General features: G+C 42.7%; 1 protein-coding gene across 1 annotated transcript in view; it reads right to left on the reverse strand.

Annotated features, from left to right (window-relative positions):
• The window catches only part of gnai2 (G protein subunit alpha i2), a 206,816-nt gene that overhangs the window by 107,168 nt on the left and 74,173 nt on the right, over positions 1-25,475 (reverse strand). The gene's annotated exons all lie outside the window — the stretch shown is intronic.

The following is a 25,475-nucleotide window of genomic DNA, read 5'->3' on the forward strand; positions in this document are numbered from 1 at the left end:
AAGCTAATGACTGCATGGAATTCCATTAACATGGAGGAACCATTGCATGCCAGCTAACAGTCTGATCGGAGTGAGGTCTCGCTCCAATGACAAGGAGATACATATGGCTTTGGCCCACCAATGTAGCACACACATGCTTGGACACAGACAAGATCATGCACTCACGCCCCCTTGGGCCCCTTCCACTCTGATGACCTTCCTCCTTTGGCTATCCTTCCCTCAGTCACCTTTTCCGAAGCTTCTCCCTTCCTGCTTCCTCCATCTTCATTCTCAACCTTTCTTCCCCCTTCAATTCCACTGCCCTCTGCTCATTCTCTGCTCACTCTCCCCCAGAGCAAGACTGCCCATGGCAGATAGTAATCTGTGCCCTTTGGACGTTGGTCCGAGTATTTGATTTCCTGCCTGACCAAGATCGATTCACCTTGCGGACTCCACAGCATCTTCCTCTGTACCAGAACAAGGAGGAGGAGGCCATACCCCCTTTCAAATGTGCTCTGCAATTAATCAAGACAATGACCAATCTTGTATCCCAGCGCCATTTTTCAACATAAATCCTATATCCATTGATTCCTTTAATGTCCAGAAATTCATCACTTTAATGACTTAACTCCGATATCCATCTAGAATAATTAATTCCAAAGGTTCACCACCCTCTGAGTTAAGAAATCTATTTTCAGCCTTAAACAGCCTAACCATTATTCGGGAAATGTTGTTCCTTAACCCGAGACTTCTCAGTCAGGAGAAACATCTTCCCTTCAAGTCAGTCAAGCCCTTTAAGAATGTTGCACGTTTCAAATCCTTCCAAACTCTGGAGAAGGCAATCATACTTTACTCAATCTATCCTCCAATGGCAAATCTACCCTCCTAGAAACAAATCTAGTGAATATTCACTGCACTCTTTTAAGTACATTGTTTTTCTAGCCAAGGAGACCAAAACTGTACACAATACTTCAGGTGCACTATAATAAATCCCAATTATCTTTTGTAACCCACGTTTTAATAACAATGGGGCGACACAGTGGAGCAGAGGTTGAGTTGCTGCCTTCCAGCATCAGAGACCCAGGTCTGATCCTGACTAAGGGTGTCGTCTCTACGGAGTTTATACCTGTGACCGCATGGGTTTTCCCTGGGTGCTCCGGTTTCCTCCCACACTCCAAAGACGTGCAGGTTTGTAAGTTAATTGGCTTTGATAAATTGTCTCTAGTGTCTAGGATAGTGCTAGTGTACAGAATGATCACCGGTCAGCGCAGATTAGCTGGTCTGAAGGGCCTGTTTTCGTACTGTATCTCTAAAAACTAACCAAAAAAAACTGCGTGGAAGTTGGATGTCTATTACTCCCCGAATGACTCGTGTTAAATGTTTTACTCAGTAAAGTATGGCCTAAATGGGAAAGGCTCTCGCAAATCCTAACAAGATCCTAACATTTTAATCAAGTTTACTCCTTAAACAACAGGGTGCCCCAAGTTACCATGAATTGTAGTTCATACCAGTGGAGAAGTCATTTTACCCCTGTTGGGACTTTCATTCTTTGAGAAATTCCTTCTTAGGTTTTTGATACATTAAAACTTTTTCCCTATATACTTTAAGTTGATAATGGAAGAGATATAATTCTAATTTTAAAACTGTCACATCTTACTATGTTATTGTTATTTGAAGCAAAGATGAAAATACAGATAAGCGGTGCAACTCTGATAATCTAGCATGCGCAATACTTCACTAATGCCTGATTTGCATGTTTTCTGACCTACTGGATATTATTTGTGTTAATATACCAACACATTAATTATTTTCAAAAAACATGTTATACAGCATTATTATAAATTACCCAGTGAACCAGATAACTTAAAAGGAGCACAAATGACAATACACAGCGAGTCAGATCCAAACCATAAGGATTTCCAAATGGTTGGACTTGGATTGAAGTAATTGTACTGCAGTATAAAATAAATTCAACAAGTTATACTAAAAAACAGTGTATATGTTTCTATTAGCAAGTGGTTACCCCGACTCAAAATTCCAGAAAGTGGATATTCTGTTTTTTTTTAAATAAACTGTATTAATTAGAATGTGGCAATTGTGCTTTTTGCTCAAGAATTCAAGCGTGTTAAATTGTCATATGGACCTCGGGTTTTTAGTTCACATCCATGAACTGGAACAATGAGATTCTTACTTACTGCCGGTTTACATGTACATTAGATGCACCAACAATAGCTATACAATAAACCTGACCACAATAGTGCAAACATGTACGCAGAGCAATAATAGCCATGCAAAGTCCATAATAGTTTGGTGCTGACAAAGCATTATGGTTTGGATTGCGTAGGTTGGCTCAAGATTCTGATAGTTGATGAGAGGAAGCGGTCTTTGAACCTGGAGGTAGCAGTTTTCAGGCTCCTGCACCTTCTTTCCATTGGTAGCAGCGAGAAGGGAGTGCGACCAGGATAGGGTGGGTCTTTGATAATATTAGCTTCCTTCCTGAGACAGCGTTCCTGTGGATCCCTCCAAAAGTGAAGAGGTCAATACCCATGAAGGACTGGGCAGTGAATCACTAGTTTCTACATCCTTCTTCATTATTGAGCATTCAAATTACCGAACCAGGCTGTGATGCAACCAGAGTGCTCTCATCTGTAAACCTGCATTAGTTCAAGGGAGTACTTGATGTCACAACTGATCTCCTCAAACTTGAGGAAGTAGAGGAGTTGATGAGCTTTTTTTGTGCTCGCGCCAACATGCTGGGCCCAGGCCGGATCACAGATCTGAAGAAGGGTCTCAACCCAAAGTGTCGCCCATTCCTTCCATCCAGACATGCTGCCTGTCCCGCTGAGTTACTCCAGCATTTTGTGTCCATCTTCAGTGTAAACCAGCATCTGAAGTTCCTTCCTGCAGGGATCTATGCTCCCAGGAACTTAAACCTATTGACTCCGCTGCCATCCTGCCAATGAAGGGACATGCATGATCCTTCAGCTTGCCCTCCCTAAAGTCAACAATCAATTCCTTCGTCTTATGTTTTGTTTCAATATAATGTGAGGAGATGACGAGAACAGTGAGCAAGGAATATTTGAGGGAGTTTTTAAAGAGCAAGTTTATAAAGATTCATACATGTTGTAGTTTGATTCAATGCAGCTGTCAAGCCAAGGATTACAGTCTTTTGTACAAGTCAAGCTGAAAGCCGATTCATTACTGCTCAGAATCTCTTCCCACAAGTATCTGCAAATCTTAACCCTTTGATTAATGGACCTTATAATTCATGAACTGTAACTGCCATATTGGAAGAGTCAGGAAGTTTTCCACTGAAACCCATTTTGTGCTTAATTTCCATTTGTTCTTATCTGCGCTGCAAACGTGAACATTTAATGCAGAGAGTTTTCTTCGCAGCACCAGTCTCTCGTCATCATTAACAAGTGCAGCAGTCCAAAAAAAAAAAAACAAGGAATTAACCAAAACAGATGAGGGACATTGGCGCAGTGGTAGAGTTACTGCCTCGGGTTTGATCCTGACCACAGGCGCTGTCTGTACAGAGTTTGCATGTTCTCCCTGTGACCGCGTGGGTTTTCCCCCAGGTGCTCCGGTTTCTCCTACATCCCAAAGCCTTGCAGGTTTGTAGATTAATTGGCTTCGGTAAATTGCCCCAAGTGTGTATAATAGAACTAGTGTATTGGTGATTGCTGGTCGCCGCGGACTCTGTGAGCTGTATCTCTAAACTAAACATGCCTCATCTCCTCCCATGATCATCATAGTGCTGATATTGGAATATCTGTCTCAACTTTCTAGATCCATTTGGACTGACAAATCCAAGCTGACAAGCAGTCCAGCGCAAGCAATAAATGATAGGTTTTACTTTCACAATGATACATTTTGTCCACAAGCAACTCAACAGAAAACATCAATATACCTAACTAATGGAAGTAGACCACCAAATAAAATATCCACCCACCAAAGCAGCTAGACACCTTCTTAATCACACAATGGCCTCACCAGGCACCTCAAAAATAAAACTGATGAAGCAAGTAATTCTTGATCCTAAGGGACTGCCTTAAAAGGAGTTATAGTAAACCACCAAATATTCAATTATTAGCTTCCCTTTCCAGTTTGTCATCTAGGCAAATCTTACTCCAATTACATGCTATTTTTGAAAGTGCTTATTGGCATTAGTTCAGTTGTCACGTCGACCAAGACAGTGAAAACCTTTGTGTGCCATTTTGGTCAAAGCATACTTTACATGAGCACAATCATGTCATACACAAGTACAACAGGTAATGCAAAGACAAAGACAAAGTGTACAGGATATAATGCTACAGCGTTATAGTTTAGGCAATGTTACCTCCATGCACAAGCAATGTCCTTCCATCCACTTGCGTGAATACGAGAGAGAGATTTTATGATATTCCCCCACCCCCACCCCAATTGACACGGGAGTTCTGCAAGAAAATTCATATTGAATCTGGTTGATAACTCCATCCGAGATTTCCCAGACTCTAAACACTCGAAAGACTGAATGCCATACTCGCCTCAGTAAATAGATTGTTGACTAATTACCCTCAAAAGTGGCCACTTCAGTATGAGGGACTATTCAGAGGAATAAAAAATATTTGGGTTATTAACCGAGTACTTGTTCAGCATTCAGTAGATAAGATGCTGCTTATAGGTACTTATAGGTTTTGAATTTTAACTGCAGTTCTCTTTTCATTTTAACATATGCTGACATATTTGCAAAAGACACACCAGTGTTGTAAAATACTGTAATATGCAGTTAGTGTCATGGCAGAAAAACAAGTTATTTCTAGTTCCAATTCATTGAAATACACATTTCCTCCAGCACAAACCCTCCAAGTGATGAAGGGTCTCGACTCGAAATGTCACCCATTCCTTCTCTTCAGAGTTGCGGCCATGTTATGCCAGCTTTTTGTGTCCATCTTCCATCCAAGTGACTGCTCAGTACTTAAAGCTCTGGGTATAAACAATATCCACTTCACGCTGCTCAGTTTCATCCATTTGAATATGCAGCTCTCGATTTTCTTATCTCCATTGTTTGCGCTACAAAATTAGCTAAACCTTTTGTTTGTGCATTTTAAATTAAACCAAGGTTATAATTTTCAGATTACAGGGAGTAGCCTTTGGCACAAAAGGAGCGCATTCCCTGTACCATTCAGGGAAGGAAACCTGCCATTCATGGTTTGCCGAGATGTGACTCCAGATTTAAAGCAATGTGTTTGCCTCTTAACTGCCCTTTGAAATGAACTGGAAAGCCATTCAAAGCAAAAGGCAATTTGAGATGGGGAAGAAATGCTAGATTTTTCAGTGATACCCATATCCAATGAATTAATTATCTCGGTCAATTAAATAAATTATGTTTTGACCTGCACCTTAAAGTTTTTTAATACATCCTTAAATCAAGATACAATTAGTGGCAAGCAGCTAAGACTGTCAACAACATTGATCAAAATACATATAAGGTGCAATATAATGGACCAGGGAGCGGGACATGAATAGCCAGTAGTAAATAAAGCCATTCCTCACAAGGACAGAGGAATGAAATAATGATAATAAACTGAAGGAACTCAGTGGGCTAGGCAGCATCTGTGGGTGGGGGGGAGGGGTAGAAGAGTGGACAGATGATGCTTTGGGTTTGGACTGAAGGGTCCTGACTAAAAAGGCATCTAGCCTTCCTCCATCCCCCCTCCTCTAAACCCCAGATGCTGCCTGCACCTTATTGAACTTTTTAAGATGTGACCAAAAAGGTCGATGAGGGCAGAGCTGTAAATGTTGAATACATATATCAATGATTTGGATGAGAGCATAAACGGCAAAATTATCACATTTGCAGATGATACAAAAATGGGTGGGTTTTTTTAGATAGTGAAGGTGATTGTGAAACATTGCAGCAGGATTTTGATCGATTGGCCAGGTGCGCTGAGAAATGGTTGCTGGTATTTAATACAGAGAAATTAGGTGTGGCATTTTGGGAAGTCTAACATGAGCAGGACTTACACAGTGAATGGTAGGGCTCTGAGGAGTGTTGTAGAGCAGAGGGATCTAGAACTGCAGGTGCATGGTTCCTTGAAGGTGGAGTAGATTGGGTGGTCAAAATGGCTTTTGGCACATTGGCCTTCATCAGAGAGTATTGAGTATAGAAGTTGGGAGGTCATGTTACAAGATGTTGGTAAGGTCACATTTAGAACATTGTATTCAGTTCTGGGCACCAGGCTTTATGAAAGATGTTATAAAGCTGGAAAGGGTACATAGAAGATTTACGAGGATGTTGCCAGGACTAGAGGGTGTGAGCTATAGGGAGAAGTTCATAGCACTATCTACACACTAGGGACAATTTTACAATCTTTACCAAACCCAATTAACCTACAAATCTGCACAATTTGAGTGTGAGAGGAAACCGGAGCATGCAAGAAAAACCCACGCAATCACAGGGAGAACATACAAACAGCACCCACAGTCAGGATCGAAGCAGGGTCCCTGGCACTGAAAGGCAGCATCTCTACCCTGCATCACTGTGCCGCCCAAAATATCATTTCTAGATGATATTGCATGAAGTGAGTCAAACTGGCTGAAGACTAGCTTCTGTGATGGGGGGTATCTCACAGAGCAGCCAGAATGGATTATCAGCTTAGCACATCCAGCTCAACAGGATTGCATATGCTTCAGTCTCATTTTAGCACTCACACGCCGGGCGGGTCACATCATGATCAAGGGCAGAGAGGTTTTTTCATCCCGTTTGGTGTTTAATTGTTCACCACTGGATGTACTTGGACTGCAATGTTTCAATCTGATTCACTGGCTATGAGATTACTTGACTGTCTATTGCAGTCATTCAACTATTTAGTGTTTAGCATGGATTTCATCCCATATAGCAGCTTCACTAATTTGGCATTTCATTTTTAGGTATGCCTGGCACTGCTCCTGCCATACCTTCTGCACTCCTCATTGATTGCTTCTCTATCTTGATAATAATAGGTTTGGAATATTACAAGCCATGAGGTTAAAGATTGTGGTGGTGTAAGGTTCTACTGCCACGTGGGAAACTCATCGTAAATAAAAGATAGTCACAAAGAGCTGGAGCAACTCAGCAGGTCAGTCAGCATCTCTGGAGAAAAGGAATGGGTGACGTTTTGGGTTATGACCCTTCTTCAGACTGGTCTGAAGCGACTGCTTTGATAGCGAAGTATAGTGAATGTCTTATATAATAGTAGCAATTAAATTATTCCAGACTATTGCTATGCATGCATCATGGATCGGATTTTAACTCAGTCATGCAATCACCTGTGCCCACTTGCCATGCAGGTCAATAAACTGACCTTCAATGTGCAGAACTTCAATAAGTTTAATGCTCAGTGAACATTTTTCGCCCAAACCAATTGGAGCAATGCTAAACTCCTAACCCATTGCAAATAAGTCAACCAAGCAGTTATAATTTGTCATAACAGTTTCACCACATTAAATACAGCTAATCATTGATGACTAACAGTTTGATCAAATTGAAAGTGGAGTACTGCAATCACTGGATCATGATAAATGAAAGCAATTATCAAGTCAACTTACTGCTCAGTATATTAACAGCTGAAATTTAATGTCCAATAAAAAAAATTTTTTTTAATGGTTCTTTATTGTCACGTATGCACAGCACAGTAAAATTATTTTGCACAACCACAAATGCACAGTTGCAATATTTTGGCGCCATTTCTAAAAAAAAAAACTGTCCATCAAGTCCGGTTTACGTTTTAGAAGTACTGGAGCGACCCCGTTCTAGGTAAGCCGCAGGCTGCTGCAGGCCCGCGATCAGACGTCCTTCTCCTCTGACGACTGCCTCCGTAACTCCGGGGAAGCCTCCTGCAGCTGACCTTGAAGGTGCTGGAGGCAATATCCTCGTCCCTCTCCTACCGGCCTACCCCTCCCGTCCATCGCCATCAGTGGCTCCCTTATCCTCGACTCTCCAGTCTTCGGGGCTTCAGAGCTTCTGCAGACAGCGGCCTGCTGGGTCCTTCATCGCACAGGCGAGCCAGGCCTGCCACCACACATGGCCGTTTTGTCCTCATTCTCAGCGGTCGTGGGTTCAATGTGCTCTTCGGTCCATCCTCGGCGTCTAGTCGGCTGCTGGGTCCGTTCTCGTTGGCCACTGGATATTCGCGGCGACCACTGGGTCCGATCTCACATGGCTCCACAGTGCTCACCGTGAGCTTCCCTTCTGCAGAGGACATGCTGAGCAAATAGAGACCATCGGTCAGAGTTACAGGATTATAAAGCATGGAAACATGATCTTCGGCCCAACTCGTCCACGCTGACCAAACTGTCCACCTGAGCTAATCCCGAGTGCCTGTGTTTGGCCTATAATTCCCAAAATGTTTCTATCCATGTACCTGTCCAACCTCAATCTTCCAATTTTATTTTAAGACTCAGAACTATACAGCAGGGAAACAGGGCCTTTGGCCCACCTTATCCACGCTAACCAAATTTTCACACTGAGCTTGTCCCATGTGCCTGCATTTGGCGCATAATCCTCAAGCCTGCTAATCCATCCATCTGTCCGAACGTCTTTTGAAAGTCACAATTGTTTTGACTTCCATAGCTTCCTCTGGCAGCTCATTCTACATATGGACTATCCACTGAGTGATAAGGGTGCCCTGAGGTCCCTCTTAAAATCTCTCTCCCCGAGCCTATGCATTTATTTTTTTTAAGTTGTTTGCAAAACAGCCACTCACTTACAATAAGATTTTGAAGTCTGGTCTGCATTTTAATCATTAGGGTATAAATTCATCCATTGTTCTATGTGCATAGTAATATTTCTGGAGCCGAGGGAATCTAATTCCTGAAGCAGACATCAATAAGCAAACATAACCAGATTCATAAATACAAAAAGGACGCTATTCTGTCATACAACTTATCTTGACAAATGCTGATGCCGACTTAATGGCTACCAGGATTCTGCTTTGTTTACACACTAAAATAAAACGGCAATGCAAGAAACTGGTCCATAGAATACCTCTCACATAGAACATAAATTCTGAACATCAAAACCGAAAAATTCTGTTCCAAATCCCCTGACACAAACCTTCAGCAGGGCGCAATTAACAAACTAAGACTTTTATAATAATTTAGAAATAAAATATTAATATCTCCATGCAGGTTTTTCAATATTATAATAATGAGGTTTTAACTCGTGTAATGAATAATATAAAACATATGAAAACAAAACCATGCATAAAGAAAGAAATTATGGACATAATAGACATTACAATAAAAAGCTCAAGGATATAGGGAGTAAATAGAAATATAGTTTTGAGATAGAAAATCAGCAATGATTGTATGAAATGGCAAAGAAGGCTCAAATGGGCCAGAGTCTGCTCCTGGTCACATTTTCTCTGAGCATATTATTCTATTAATTGGCAGAATGTTTGCATTAACCCTCCCGAGGCACACATCAATCCAATTTTGATACCTATAGTTGGTCCTTTGTCAGTGTCCAATTCCTGAGACTTCTTACTCAATAGCACTGAGGAAGTGGCATAGTCTGAAGGAATAAAACAAATCAAGAATGGGCCTTCTCAACGGAAATGTCAATAGGCAATAAATGAGCGTGTATTGCTTATAGCCATTTCAATTGAGGAAGTGTATCCTTAATGCTCGCCTCGCCAACACCTATAACCAACAGATGAAGAGAGGATTCGCAAGAGATAAAATTCTCTCTTATGGTACAATCAACCCAAAAACATCAGTGGTGGTTGTGGTGGTGGACGTTTACGAGAATTATCTGGTTAACTTATGATGAGCACCGGGCCTGTACTCGCTGGAGTTGAGAAGGTTGAGGGAGGACCTCATTGAAACTTACCGAATAGTGAAAGGCCTGGATTGCGTCAATGTGGAGAGGATGTTTCCACTAGTGGGAGCGTCTAGACACAGAATAAAAGGACGTACCTTTATAAAGGAGATGAGGAGGAATTTCTTAATGCCATCTCCCGCTGACAATTTCTTTAGTCAGCGGGAGGTGAATCTGTGGAATTCATTGCCACAGACGGAAGTGGAGGCCAAGACAATGGATATTTTTAAGGCTGAGATTGACAAATTCTTGATTAGTGTGGGTGTCAGGGGTTATGGGGCGAAGAGAGGAAAATGGGCTGCCTTAGAAAGATAGATCAGCCATGATTGAATGGCGGAGTAGACTTGATGAGCCAAATGACCTAAATCTGCTCCTATAACTTATGGGACAATATAGTAGACCTGTTAAACGTTTTCAAGAGCTTTGAAATGGAAACCAGTTTCTAGCTACACAGAGATTGCTAACCAGAGCCTAGAGTCAAATGCCAGAAGGGAAATACGCCGATTTTTGTTTTTAAACAACACCGATGGTCCCAATCTAGTTCCTGAAAGGATAGTTGTAACAAAATTAGAAGTAACTGTCACAAAGGATATTGCATAAATACTTGAAAGGGAAGTGATTGCCGAGAGAAACGACCGAGGAATGTGACTCATGGCCAGCGTGGGGCTCATGGACTGCTCCTGTTCTGCATCATTATTTGTGCTTGCTTAAAATGCAAGGAGTCACAATATCCCCATCTAATTTCGGATACATAATGAATGTTGTACTTGTGGACCCTTCAACAGACCACAACAGCTGGAGGCTACATCCCCTGCATTAACATGGCTGCAGTACCAATTGGTCATGCAAAGTTCAATTAGTAAATTATAAATGTCCAATGACAATTCGATCAATAAATTGAACCAAGAGACGGATCTGAATATCAGGAACATCAATAGCTACAATCAATGTTCCATCTCAGACAGGAAACATGAAGCAAAAAAATGTAGATTTGAAATAATATTTACTGGCAAATTGAGGCAATAACATTGGACTATATCTTATCTGAGTGATGAGGTAGGCATCAAAAGGAACAGTACAAACGCTACACAGAATGAGATTTCTGTTTTAACTACATATATCAGAATAGTTGATGTTTTTTTAAATGGTCTTAACAGATCTTTGCATTTATCAAGGTTGTAGCATTGACAATGGGACGGAAGAAATCAACAGATAAAATGGTTTAATGCATCTCCCATTAACTCTAAGACCTACTTTACATCAATGCACTTTTCCATTCAAGATTCATTCTCCACTCCCCGCTGGTGATCAATGCTACATCGGGCTCACCGATTTTTCCATTTTAGGGGCAGCTAAAGCTAGGTCATAAATACAAGATGCCATAAATCAAAAGGGGAAAAAAAACCTTCATCCTCTTAATAATGTGGAACTTATTACCAGGGGTAGCATTTGAAGTAACACGAATATGTTCTTGGGAAAGCTAATAAAGCACAAACGTAAAGCAGCAGGACATTGCAATAGGTTAAATACCATGGTTTGAGCAGTCACTGGGACCAATCGGAGCAAATGACCATTTTCTACACTAGTGAGGTAATTTTGTGATTTAATTCTTATTGGAGTCTGCCAGGCTGTGGATGACATTAAAATCCAATCTTAATGTGTCCTACAATTCCACGATTACTGAGGCAGATGAAAACATTTCTTGCTGCATGGTTTCTCCAGCATCAGCACCTAGCCCTGTATGATATTGCTTCTCTGTTGCCCCTATAAGTAACAACTGGAATTAATTCTTAGCATTCCAAATTTGCAATGACACTGAGCAACAATTTTCTACAATGGAAATGCAGTTAGATAGAAGAAATAGACCAAAACTGCAGATCAATTGGAATTACAGGATCTTAAAGATGATAGTCTTAAATAATAACTTACAGATCACTAGGAAGTGGCCACAGACTAAACTACCAACTAGGCATTAGATGGAAGCTGAGGATCAAAGCTGAATTGAAGAAACTTCAACTGAAATCAACCGCCACACAGCTGCTGCTTTTAAATTCTATAACAGAGAGATTATGGTAAACACACCTCAAATTTGTTGCTGTATTAAGTGCATTATACAACAAAATCACTGAAAATAAAATCATGGTCCTGATAAATTAGAAAAAGATCAATTGGAGGTTGTTAAACCATCCTGTGTTTTCCCATTTTAGGCTACTGTAGCATTTTCTGACAATTATCCTCTGCTATTGTCCCTTCCACTTCTCTTCCTTATTTCTTTACCCATCTTGGCCTTTACCATCTGTGCAATATCCTTGATTTTCATCTAATATTTCCAGCCATCAAACAGTGTCCATTTTCCAAAGCTGCACTGCACAACATCCACACACACGCCTGAACGTTATTGTTTGCATAAGTTACAGACAGCTTTCTGAATTTCATGTACCAGGGATCATTTTCCTCCCTATAAAGTATTAAGGCCGGCATGATGGAGCAGCTAGTAGAAGTGTTACTTCACAGCATCAGGAACCAGAGTTTGATTCCAACTTTGGGTGCTATCTGTGTGGAGTTTGCATGTTCTCCCTGTGATTGTATGGGTTTTCTCCTGGCGCTCCAGTCCCAAAGACGTGCAGGCTTGTAGGTTAATTAGCTGCTAAAATCGCCCCTATTGTGAAGGGAAAGGATAACATAGAACCAGTGCGACGGGTTATTGATGGTTGGCATACATGTAGCTCTAAAAACTAAAGCCTCTCCACATATGCTGCGTGACCTGCTGTGTACTTCTGGCAATGATTGTCTACATAAAATACCAAGAAACTTCATTGCATCATTACCACCCGACTCAGCAATTGCGGACTCAAAATATAAACAGGAAATTGGGTGTCAACTTCAGCATGCTCCATCAAGCCAACAACTGTTTAAAAGCAGAGGGGTCTGCTATAGTGTAAAAAAATAGATAGTCCATTTAGGCTGAGTAACTTTTTATACTTAACCAAACCATCATGGTAAACAGCAATGGAGATCGCGCAGGTAGGTCTAAACAGGGCTCTCACCTAACTTTTTTCCCCTGTTGCCAGCCGGGCAACCTTGGCAGCTTTTTAGGTTGCCAAATGACCGGTTAGGCGGTCATTTAAGACGGCTTGCAGGACGCGTGCGATAATGTGTTCGGACGAAGTGTGTAGTTACCAGTCGGAATTATGCTCAATGAAGCATTCACATATTATTTCTGCTTCAAATAAAGTCACAAACTAAACATATTCACCAATCAAGACATGATATATACCACAATGACATGCAGCAAAATTATAATAGTGTCTCAACTCTTTTTACACATTGCAATTAATGCAATTTCTATTAGTTCTTTCCACTTCCAAACAAAAATGTGGTTGGATTATTCAGCGTATGATCAACCTGTGTCAATAAATCCTGGACCATGGTAACATATATGCTTAACCATGCACACTACAGATTGATGCAAGCATGTATTCTGTGACGGACCGAAAATTACCATGGCATGGCCATAGCATGGGTCGTTATTGGTACAGAAACACTCTCGCTTCCCACATCATTTATCCATAACAAAATATACAGGTTGCAAGGTGGATAGATGACGGGGGGGGGGGGGGGGGGGGGGGGGGGGGGGTTGAGAAGGCACTCGGTGTGGAATGGATGGATTGAGGCAGGTGAATTAGTACGTGGTGGTTGGAGTATGTAAAATTGTGAGGGGGGAGCACGGGGGATGTCAGTGGTGTTGAATGGGGGGGGGGGGGGGTCAGTACAGGATGGATGGGGGGGGGGATCAGTACAGGATGAATGGGGTAGACAAAATTGCTGGAGAAACTCAGCGGGTGAGGCAGCATCTATGGAGCGAAGGAAATAGGCAACGTTTCGGGTTGAGACCCTTCTTCAGACTGTTCCCCCATTCTTCTTGAATGGGGAGATCAGTATAGGACCGATGGGGGGGGGGGGGGGGTGATCAGCGCAGGATGATGGGGGCATCAGTACAGGATGAATGGAGGGGGAGGTCAGTACAGTGTGGATCGGAGGGTCTCTGCAGGATGAATGGGGGGGGAGGTCAGTACAGTGTGGATCGGAGGGTCTCTGCAGGATGAATGGGGGATCACTACAGGATGAATGAGGGGATCAGTACAGGATGAATGGGGGGGATCAGTACAGTATGAATGGGGAGAATCAGTACAGGATGAATGGGGGTAGACAAAAGTGCTGGAGAAACTCAGCGGGTGAGGCAGCATCTATGGAGCGAAGGAAATAGGCAACATTTCGGGTCGAGACCCTTCTTCAGGCGGTTCCCCCCATTCTTCTTGAATGGGGGAGATCAGTACAGGATGAATGCGGGGATCAGTACAGGATGAATGGGGGGGAATCAGTAAAAGATCAATGGGGAGATCACTACAGGATGGATGGGGAGGATCAGTGCAGGGTAAATGGATGGTGGGTCAGTACAGGATAAATGAGGGGGATTAGTACAGGATGAATGGAGAAGTGCAGGATGGATGGGAAGGGGGGTAAGTACACGATGAATTATGGACCAGTGTAGGATGGATGGGGAGTTACAGGAGAATCAATGCGAGGTGGATAGGGTGATCAGCGCAGGATGAATAGATGGGGGTGGGGGAGCACAGGGGATGTCAGTGAGGACTGAATAGAGGCGGGAATGGGGATCAGTGCGGGTTGGAAAGGAGGGGTCTCAGGATAGGAGGGGTGGAGGGGGCGCGTACAAGAGAGAGAGAGAGAGAGAGAGAGAGGGGAGGAAGGAAAGATCAGCGCTCCTCAGGCAACATCGCCCCGCTGCCTTGGCCGTCCCTGTCCACCGCCAAAGGGGGAGGCGGTTGGGATCTCCTCGCCACCGCCTCCCCTCCTCCACCAGCAAGGTGCGGGGCCGAGCGGAGCAGCTCAAAGATCCTATAGACGGTAGAAAGAGGCCTCCCCCTCCCTCCCAGCCTCGGCGTGCGAGATGGTTTGTTTTGAAAGCGCCGTTGGCAGAGTGGCAGGCAGCAGCTGCTATCAGGGCGGGCGGGGTGCAGGAGGAGGAAGAGGTGGAGCCGCTGTCGCGGCCGCTGCTGTGCGGGGCCCATCATTCGCTCCGACCCTTCGTCACCAAGCACCTAATATCTTTGCCCCGCAATACAGCCGTCGCCAACACGAAACGTCACGTTCCTTTTCTCCAGAGATGCTGCCTGACCCAGAGTTACTCCAGTTTTCTGTGTCTATCTTCGGTATAAACCAGTATCTGCAGTGCCAAGCCGGGCAAAATGACTGCGTTTAGGTTGCCCGGCGGCACTTTGGGTGGTCATTGACACTCGGGCAACCGTTAATTTCCAGCCCTGCTAAACTGTGGTGTTAATCATATCAAACTTCCTAATACTTTGGCCATTCAGCATCTACAAGCACAAGAATTTAGGGGGATGCTCACCGTACGCATAAATTAATTATGCATCATCTACAGCTGCTCTGCAAGTTTGAAAAATTGTATATATTTTTTTTTAAGTGCTGGAGCACTTACTTTCTCCTATCTTTCCCCTGCCCTCCTCACCACCCCGATGTGCACACATTTCTCCTGCCTCCCTAGTTACCCTGCTCTTCCGTATTCTCATCTCCCAACCCCGCGTGCCGCATTTTGCCTTCATCCCCTCCCCCACTCCGTTTCCACACCCACGACCCATTCCAATCAATCCCTCCCTCCAGTTTCATTTTTCACTCTTCTTTCCTTATCTGACACCCTTTTGCATCCTTTTCAGCTCCAGCCTTACTACACCTATATCCACCTATCACTTTGCCAGGCTTTGCTCCACCCTTTCTCTTTTCTCGGTCTCTCCCCCACCCCTGCCTGACCTGCCGTGTTCCTCCAGCACTTCAGTTTTTGCTCAAGATTCCAGCATTTGCAGTCATTTGTGACTTGCTCCTCCCCGTTGGATTGCAACCTTGTCGTGGTCGGGGAGCTTGTTTGTCTCAGTGACCCTTAGAGTTATGCCAGCGGGAGATTCGTCTCCTGTTAGGGTCTCCCATGCTGGACAGGTCGAAGGGTAGAGACGAGTCGAAGAGCGATCCACTGGTCCTCCAGGTTGGAGGTTGAGCACATGGCTAACAACTCTGTCTCGTAAAACAAATATGTTATGGAACGTTAGGTCACGCTTGCTGCATGCAGGCGCATGCTGGTGGGACAGGCCCTTAAGTGACTTGCTCTAATATATGGAACACCAACATTACAGAGGTGATTGTGCTGCTAGAACACCCATTATTTCATGATATTCTGTACCAAACATTGTACAATTAAAATTTCTCTATCCTCTATTTGTGTTTACTGAAAAAATTTCACAATTTTTTAGTCTAGCAATTTATATGCCCGCTTTCAATAAGATAATTAATAACTAAAATAGCTTTGCTGCAAGTCATAAGCCCAGAACCCCATTGACTCATAATGTAGTCAATAGAAAAAAGGTATTGTGCCTTGTGGTGCAAAAAAAAGGGAAATAAATCAAAACATTGTGCACATTCAGCAAGTCAGGCAATGTAAAAAGTGTGAAAACTATCTTGATCAGCAATTTTCAGTTAAAGCTCAGGCTCTAGTTATTTTTTAATCGAAAAGGTATGGCCTGACATAAAGGATTTCCAAACGTTTCTGGTGTAGATTGGAGTATAATACAGGGCAACCAACTGCACCTAAAGATAGAACAAAATCCAATGAAGGGAGAAAAACAAAACTTCACATTAAAAAATCCTTTCTCCATACTGGATGATTAAAAATGTTCCATACGTTACTCACCACACAAACCTAGTGCCAAGAACAGAAGATAGTCCAAAATGTTGTCGGAATCAAAAATTTACATTGCATGTCCAAAATAAATGTGTTAAAAGGTCAAAGGAACTTAAGATCCTGCCCACAGTCATCTTTGAATGGCCCTGACCCAAAAAGTTGTCTATCCATGTTCTCCAGATGATGTCTGAGCTGGCAAGTTAACTCTAGCACTTTGTGTTCTACACAATTCCAGCATCTGCACTTCCTTGCGTCTCCAAAATCATCTCCATGTTTACAGCTTATGCAGCACAGCTCATTGTTCCAGTCAGTGCAGCTTCTGCCAGTTCATCCCCTTTTTGCCACATAGACCCAGAGCAAAACATGAGTAGGCTATTCCGCCCCTGGGTTCTATTCCACCATTCAATACTTTGATGCCTAATCATCTCTCACACCGTTTGATCCCTTTTATTTCCAAAGAGATCAACCTCAAATATATTCTGACACCAAATTCCATCCCTCTACCTCCACTTCATCCTGTAAACCAGGCATAGCTCTGGCAGTGATTGTGCTTTTGAGGTTTATTTGCTCCTGTTTGTGGAGCTGTGGGTTACAGATCTTTTGCATTTGGAAAGTAAAGCAATAACTCACCATCATGGCCGCTACACTTTCTGGTTACAAATTTGCAGAGTTAGAGAATAACAGTATTCAGCAAAATAAACACGTCCTGAAAATCAATCACGGAGCTGTTATAATAAAACTAATTTATTATGGAGATATCAAACAGAAAGCTTGCACTTTTAGGCAGAACTGTCGCTGACATTATTACTTTTATGTTTCTTTCTCCCCCTTCCCCCATCAATTTGGAGAATAAAGTTTTTTGCAATGGGGCTGCAAATTCTCTTCCCAATTCTTATTCAGGATTCTAGCCACCAACAGCTCACAACAACAAAACCCCCCACAATCTGGCACTGAAACTTTGTTTATTTGAGCTGGTTTATCTGAGATGCTCAATGTTCAGAAGTCGAATACAGTGATCAATATTTTATTGTTGTTATTTAGCGTTGGGCTTAGCATCATGTTCGTCATGGACACTTTGGCCAAAGGGCCTGTTCACATGCTGTTGAAAAAAAACACAATTCCAGTGCCGTGTAGTGTTTGCACATTATCCTTGTGACCGCATGAGTTTCTTACGGATGCTCCAATTTCCTTCCACATCCTAAAGACGTGTAGATTGATGGGCTAATTGGCCACAGTATTATGTCCCTACTCTGGGTGGGCAGAGCAGCTGTGTGAGGTAGAGAGGATATGGGGGGGAAAGGGGTTACAAGCAAAAATTAGAAGGGCTGCTCTGTTGAGCTGGCATAAACTCGATGGGCTGAATGGTTTTCAATATCACAAGGGAAAATTGGAAAATTTCTGCAAATATGATCTATATTACCATTTTGATTTGACTTGGGGATTTAAATCATATTTGCACAAATAAGTTGGAAATTAAAGTCAATTCAACACGGGTTATACCACAATTGAGATGGCATAAATGCTCCTAGCATGTCATTTGAACAGATCAGTGGAACGGTCTAAATTTATGGCAATAAAAGGGGATCTGAAATGACAAGAGAAGCAAAGGGAATAGATGTACAAACCACTAATATAGAGTTGCAGGTTAATAAAGTCACACAAATACAAACTAAATACTGTTCATCACTGCAGGGAGACACTTAAAAAGTAGAACGCTCGTCACGGAAATGCTACAGCCAGGAAATGGCCGTTTGACTCCTCGTCCAATTGGTTCGAAACCAAAGCAACTCACTAGTTCCATCTCCCTGCCCTGTCCCCAGAGTCTTACCATTTTTTCTTCACTATGTACTTATCCAATTCCCATTTGCCTCCATCACATCTGCAGGGAATGCACTCAAGATTCCAACCCCACACTGCATAGAAGCATTTTTTTTTCCTTCGATCACTCTTAACTCTCTTTCCCTTCATTTTATAACTATCTCATCTCCCCTCACCCATCAGCCAAGAGGTACTGAAGTGTGAAAATGCTTCGCTCCAGTTTCAGGGGGAGTTTCTTCCCAGCTGTTATCGGGCAACTGAACCACCCTATCACCAATGAGAGCAGTCCTGACCTACCTCATCTACATCATTGGAGACCCTCAGTCTATCTTTAATCAGACTTTACTGGACCTTATCTGGCACTAAACGTTATTCCCTTTATCCTGCATCTTTACACTGCAGACAGCTGGACTGCAATCATGTACAGTCTTTCCACGGAATGGATAACATGGACCAAAAACATTATTCAGTGTACCCCAGTTTTACTATTTTACAAATAGTAAAAATAGTAAAAACTGATACTAGAACTACAAAATTATACCCATCATGGAGTTCCCTTCCAATATTCAATAAAGTCTAAAATTATGCAAAACAGTGTAATAAGTCTAAGAAAAGATTCATTTGAGGTGTAACTAGACAAGGGGAAATGTAATGAAGGATTAGGCTTTATTACAAGATGGATGTCTCAGGATTAGGAGCTATGATTTCACTCTAAGGCTGAATGGGCCAAATACCCCGTTTCAATGTCATTCAAACCCCGAGAACACTTCAAATGAAATTACTTTCATAAATGAAGAAAAGGATCTGAAATTTATTTGAGAGCAATCCGCATCTTTATGTTGTTTAACTGCTGACACTGGTTTGGATTTGAATTTATATGATCACATATTGTAGACTTCCTCTTGTAATCTTCGCAGATGAAACGCTAAGCAACTCTGGTGTGGCACTTCCGTTGTGGGAGAAAACAAAGGCTTGCTGTTTAAACGGACTATTGTCACTAAACATTTCAAAAATGCAGATACTTGAATCTGAAATTAAAACCTAATCTGCTGTTGATAGCATTTTATGTGACATTCTTAGAAAGAGAAACAGTTGACATTTCAGGTCAAAAACCCTTCACCGGTTCAAACTGTTGTGGGGCAATAAGTCAAATGGAACTTACCACTGTGATGGAATTCTGGCAGCTAAAAAGGGAATTACTTTTTGTTAAATGAGGAGCATAAAATCTGGGCCCAGAGATAACTTACTCAATTTTGTAAATTTTCTGCAAATTTGTGTTTTGTCTGCAAAGTTTTTAAACTAGTCAAACTGCAAAGGATAGAAGGTACACAAAATTGCTGGAGGAACTCAGCGGGTGCAGCAGCATCTATGGAGCGAAGGAAATAGGCGACGTTTCGGGCCGAAACCCTTCTTCAGACTGATAGGGGGTGGGGAAAGAAAGAAGGACAAAGGGAGGAGGAGGAGGAGCCCGAGGGCGGGCGGATGGGAGGAGACAGCTAGAGGGTGAAGGAAGGGGAGGGGGGGAGGGGGGACAGCACGGGCTAGCCAAATTGGGAGAATTCAATGTTGATGCCAAGGGGACGCAAGGACCCCAGACGGAATATGAGGGGCTGTTCCTCCAATTTCCGCTGTTGCTCACTCTGGCAATGGAGGAGACCCAGGACAGAGAGGTCGGATTGGGAATGGGAGGGGGAGTTGAAGTGCTGAGCCACCGGGAGGTCAGGTAGGTTATTGCGGACTGAGCGGAGGTGTTCGGCGAAACGGTCGCCCAACCTACGCTTGGTCTCACCGATGTAAATCAGCTGACATCTAGAGCAGCGGATGCAGTAGATGAGGTTGGAGGAGATACAGGTGAACCTTTGTCGCACCTGGAACGACTGCTTGGGACCTTGAATGGAGTCGAGGGGGGAGGTGAAGGGACAGGTGTTGCATTTCTTGCGGTTGCAACGGAAAGTGCCCGGGGAGGGGGTGGTGCGGGAGGGAAGGGAAGAATTGACGAGGGAGTTGCGGAGGGAGCGGTCTTTGCGGAAGGCAGACATGGGGGGAGATGGGAAGATGTGGCGAGTGGTGGGGTCACGTTGGAGGTGGCGGAAATGGCGGAGGATTATGTGTTGTATTTGCCGGCTGGTGGGGTGAAAGGTGAGGACCAGAGGGACTCTGCCCTTGTTGCGTGTGCGGGGATGGGGAGAGAGAGCAGTGTTACGGGGTATGGATGAGACCCTGGTGTGAGCCTCATCTATGGTGGCGGAGGGGAATCTCCGTTCCCTGAAGAACGAGGACATTTCCGATGCCCTGGTATGAAATGTCTCATCCTGGGAACAGATGCGGCGTAGGCGGAGGAATTGGGAGTAGGGGATGGAGTCTTTACAGGGGGCAGGGTGGGAAGACGTGTAGTCCAGATAGCCATGTGAGTCAGTGGGTTTATAATGTATGTCGGTCAGGAGTCTGTCCCCTGCGATGGAGATGGTGAGGTCAAGGAATGGTAGGGAAGTGTCTGAAATCGTCCAGGTGTATTGGAGTGCCGGATGGAAGTTGGTGGTGAAGTGGATGAAGTCAGTCAGTTGTGTGTGGGTGCAGGAGGTGGCACCAAAGCAGTCGTCAATGTAGCGGAGATACGGTAACGGTGGCTCAGCACTTCAACTCCCCCTCCCATACACTGCAAAGGATAGAAGATCAGTTGCTGACATTTATTTACTACATTTAGTTATTATTCGTTACAACATTTTGGCAACCTTGAAATTTCACCTTTCTGGCTTCTTAACTTCCACCATTCTGTCACAAATTAACTCAAGATGCTCCAAGTGAGCAACAGATGGAAGGTAAATCTTTGCATCTGTTTCAACTGATGTAGCTAAATCCTTCCAATAAGGTTATTCTATGCCACAGTAAAAGACAATGCAGGACAAGCAAGAGGCATGAGTGGTTTACCCAAATATCAGTGATAACTTGGGAAGAAAGAACAAGACACATCTGCTCAATGACACAAAAACTGCAAATGAGGACATGCAGAGTCCAGCATGAACATTCCCGATACAACCACCACTTTCTTACAACTAGTACAAAAACAGGAATTATTTCCATCAAAATGTTCTTAGTTCAATTTCTCCAACTCCACAATTCAACCCCTGAGCAGCCCTAAAATACTTTCAGGAAACACAATAACCCCAACGTTAATTAATCCATCAAAATATATCCAGTTTTTCAAGTTTTTCAATATGTTAGCTGATTTTCTGGGGAAGTGTAGATAGAGTTATCCATGAAAAATGTGTTTTTGTTTCCTTTTCATCACCAGCCACATTTCATCCACAGCATAGAGCTGAAGGCTCCCAGGTCCCAACCATACAGAAACTAACCACTGGCAGTGCACTGCACAACTTTCCCTCAGAATTCTTCTCACAGCAAAGCAGCAAACTTCCACCACACACTTCCAAAAAAATCAGTACAGGAATACTTAGAACAAAATGCTGGCACTCCGTTTTCATGCCATTTTGTTTCTGCATCACGCAAGACCTTTCAGTTCCTAAACCAGTAGGTTGTGCAACATGTTACTGGGCTGCATCCTCCTGTGCAAATTCAATCCTCCCCTCCCCAGCAACCTCATAGCTTTGGTTGACCAAACCATGGACCATCCTGGCTTTTAGCCACAGTGAAGCTCTGTAGAAGAGTGCAGACAATTATGTGCGCCAGATTCCATTGCTCCTATGATAACTACACAAACAGTCTTGGCACTGAATGGACTGCACTAAACACGGTCAACATTTATTGTTAAACTGGAAGCCTCTGGATAAGTAAACTTATCATAAAGATTCTGTTCCATTTCAACTATTTTCCATTCACCAATACCGAAGTCTTAAGAAGGGTCTCAACCGAAACATCACCCATTCCTTCCCTCCAGAGAATGCTGCCTGTCCCGCTGAGTTAAGCCAGTATTTTGAGGATTTGGGGATGGGGGTAGGAGGGGAGAAAAAGAGTAGAAGAAACTAATAGGCATATATCGGTATGAAGGTACAAATGATCAGATGATTGATCAATCTTTCAATGATTAACACTATCACCTTGTTAAAGCTGAAAACAAAGGCAGCAAAGACCAGTCCCAGTTGATTCGATCCATGTCACATACACATTACCTGTGTATTATTTGAGGAATATAGGACAATAACGTCATAAAAATACTTGCTAATTCTGACACATAAAAATTTCATTGCATGGAATCCATTAAAGTCTAATATTTGGGTTAATCCCATTCTGCAATCTGCCATGTACTAATGAAAGCAAAACTATAATCTTTGCACAACACATCAGTACAAGTGTCAGAGCATTTTGTCATGTTTTTAGTCTCTCTATGCCAATTCCTTGAGCAACTCTGACAAACAATTATGGAATCATTGACATTTATGACCCAAGGCCATATTTATGACACAAGGCCACATGGTCCTTTGTATCTAAGGGACTCAATTAAGCCTTGATAGGGAGGCATTTCAATCTCTCCAGTTCAGTCCAAGCTCCCATACAGGTGCAGAGAAAAGGAGAAACTATGTTGTGATATCACACACTTCAGTGGTTAAATTACTGGACTTTTAATCTAGAGCAGAGATGAAAATAAGTCAGTACAATTCAAATGACAAATTGGCCAAAGCTACGTTTTCATTGTAACCATACCAGCGAAAACATTACATGATCATATCACTAAGAAATTTCTTACTTTCATCCCTGATAGAGGCACAACGTCAAAAAGTACTGGGATATTTATATTTAATTTAATAAATCTGGATGAACAAATTGGAGGTAGACACAAAATGCTGGAGTAACTCAGTGGGTCAGGCAGCATCTCTGGAGAGAAGGAATGGGTGACGTTTCGAGTCGAGACCCTTCTTCAGACTGATGTCGGGGAGGGGGCGGGACGAAGATAGAACAAGCTGGTATTAGTCATGATGAGCACAAAAGAATGGTTAAAAAATGGAGAATGGTAAAAAAAGACTTGTTTCTAGGAAGGATGTGCTAACTTTGCCCATTTTTTTGTTCAGTTTAGTTTATTGTCATGTATACCGAAGTACCATAAAAAGCTTTTGTTGCTTGCTAACCAAACAGTTGAAAGACAATGCATGATTATAATTGAGTCACCCGTTTTTGTTCCAGATCTATAAATGCAACTGACGTCATTGATCAACAAGGCACCCAGTTCAAAGGCAGACATCAAATCCTGGCCTGTCCTGCAATGGTCACATCCCAAGTAGGAATGTAATGAAGGAATTCCCTAGAATGTTTCCATTTAGCAGTTCAAAGGTGGGGAACTTGGAAAAATGGAAACCACCTCTCACTCCCAAACCCACCCCAACATTAATGCACTGGCAGTGGTTTTGCAGAGGCTAATGTTGCATCTTGCTACTCCAACAAATATATGCAGAAAACAAATCCACTTCTATTTCCAAGCTCAAATGGTTTATAGTATTTGCCTGCAGCTGCCAGTTTCAACAAATCAAAGCTTTTAATTTTTGTTTCCCTTTATTAAAAAAAGACAACAATCCTTTGATTGTCACAGCATGAGCATGTCTTTCATGCCACATAAATCTACCAGCAGTCAAGTAATAAACAGGGAGGTAAAGCAAAAACACTATTCCACTTTTGTCAACCAGTGAACAATGGCGCATGTGTTACTGATTTTTGCTAAAGGAGGATCTCCCCTCAGAATGATACAAAACAATCTATTTTAGTCCAAATATTATAATCCCATGAAGACATCTCAGGTGACTGTATGGTACAGAGCACCAGGTTATAGTGGACGATGTAGCTGCTTGAGATGTGAATGGAGCCAACTATGCAAATCCACAGGTTCCAATCAAGCTACAATTTTAACTAGATGGAAAATTGAAAGTGCAATGAATCCCATTTCTTATATAAACAGTGAAGTGCCTCCGAGAAAGGATTAGTAACACAAAATCATTGGGCACGAACGTTCGAGAACACAGCATGTCACATCTACATTATATCACCCAAACATCAAACAGAATCACAGACATTTTCAAGAAATTAACTGGAGGTCCTTTTTGTGTTTATGCTGATCTCAAAGAGCTACCTAGCTTATAGCCACCTGCATGCATTGGGTTGTAGCCCTGCAGATCATAACATTGTCCAGGCACATTAAATGGGGTCTGAAGAAGGGTTTCGACCCAAAACGTTGCCTATTTCCTTCGCTCCATAGATGCTGCCTCACCCGCTGAGTTTCTCCAGCATTTTTGTCTACCTTCGATTTTCCAGCATCGGCAGTTCCTTCTTAAAAACTTTAAATGTGGTGATAGTTTCTATCTCTGACACTTTTCAGGGAGGCAGTGGCGCAGCGGTAGAGTTGCTGCCTTAGTCACGGCACCACAATCATGGGTTCGATCCTGACTAAGGGTGCTGTCTGTATGGAGTTTGTAAGTTCGCCCTGTGATTGCATGGGTTTTCTCCGGGTGCTCTGGTTCCCTTCCACACTCAAAAGACATGCAGGCTTGTCGGTTAATTGGCTTCTGTAAAATTGTAAATTGTCCCTAGTGTATAAGATAGTGTTAGTGTATGGGGAGATCGCTGGTCGGCGTGGAATTGGTGGGCCGAAGAGCCCTTTTACACGTTGTATCTCTAATGTCTAAAACTAGTTCCAGACTCCAACTATCCTCCAGATGAAAATGTTTCCTCGTCTCCACACCCCATCCCTAATCCTTCCATTAAATTAATTTAAATATATGCCCTTAACGTTTTGACCACTCAATAGGTCCTTCCTATTCACTCTATATAGGCTGCTCAATTTTACACACCTCTATTATGTGTATCTCAGCCTCCTAGTTCAAATGAAAACAACCTTAACATGCATTTTTTCCTCTGAGCTAACATTTTCCGATCCTGGCAACAGCTAATGAATTTCCTCTGCAATGCAATCATCAGCACCATTCTAAAAATATAAGCTGCACCTTAAATACTTATTTTTTTAAGTTATCCATCACTCTGTTACAAGCTTAGAGTCTTGCCCTTGATATTTTTTTCAGCAGCTAGTTAGACATTGCCATGACTGTTTGTTTCTTAAGTTTAGGG

Source organism: Amblyraja radiata, chromosome 18 (assembly GCF_010909765.2).
Source record: "Amblyraja radiata isolate CabotCenter1 chromosome 18, sAmbRad1.1.pri, whole genome shotgun sequence".
NCBI classification, from domain to species: domain Eukaryota; kingdom Metazoa; phylum Chordata; class Chondrichthyes; order Rajiformes; family Rajidae; genus Amblyraja; species Amblyraja radiata.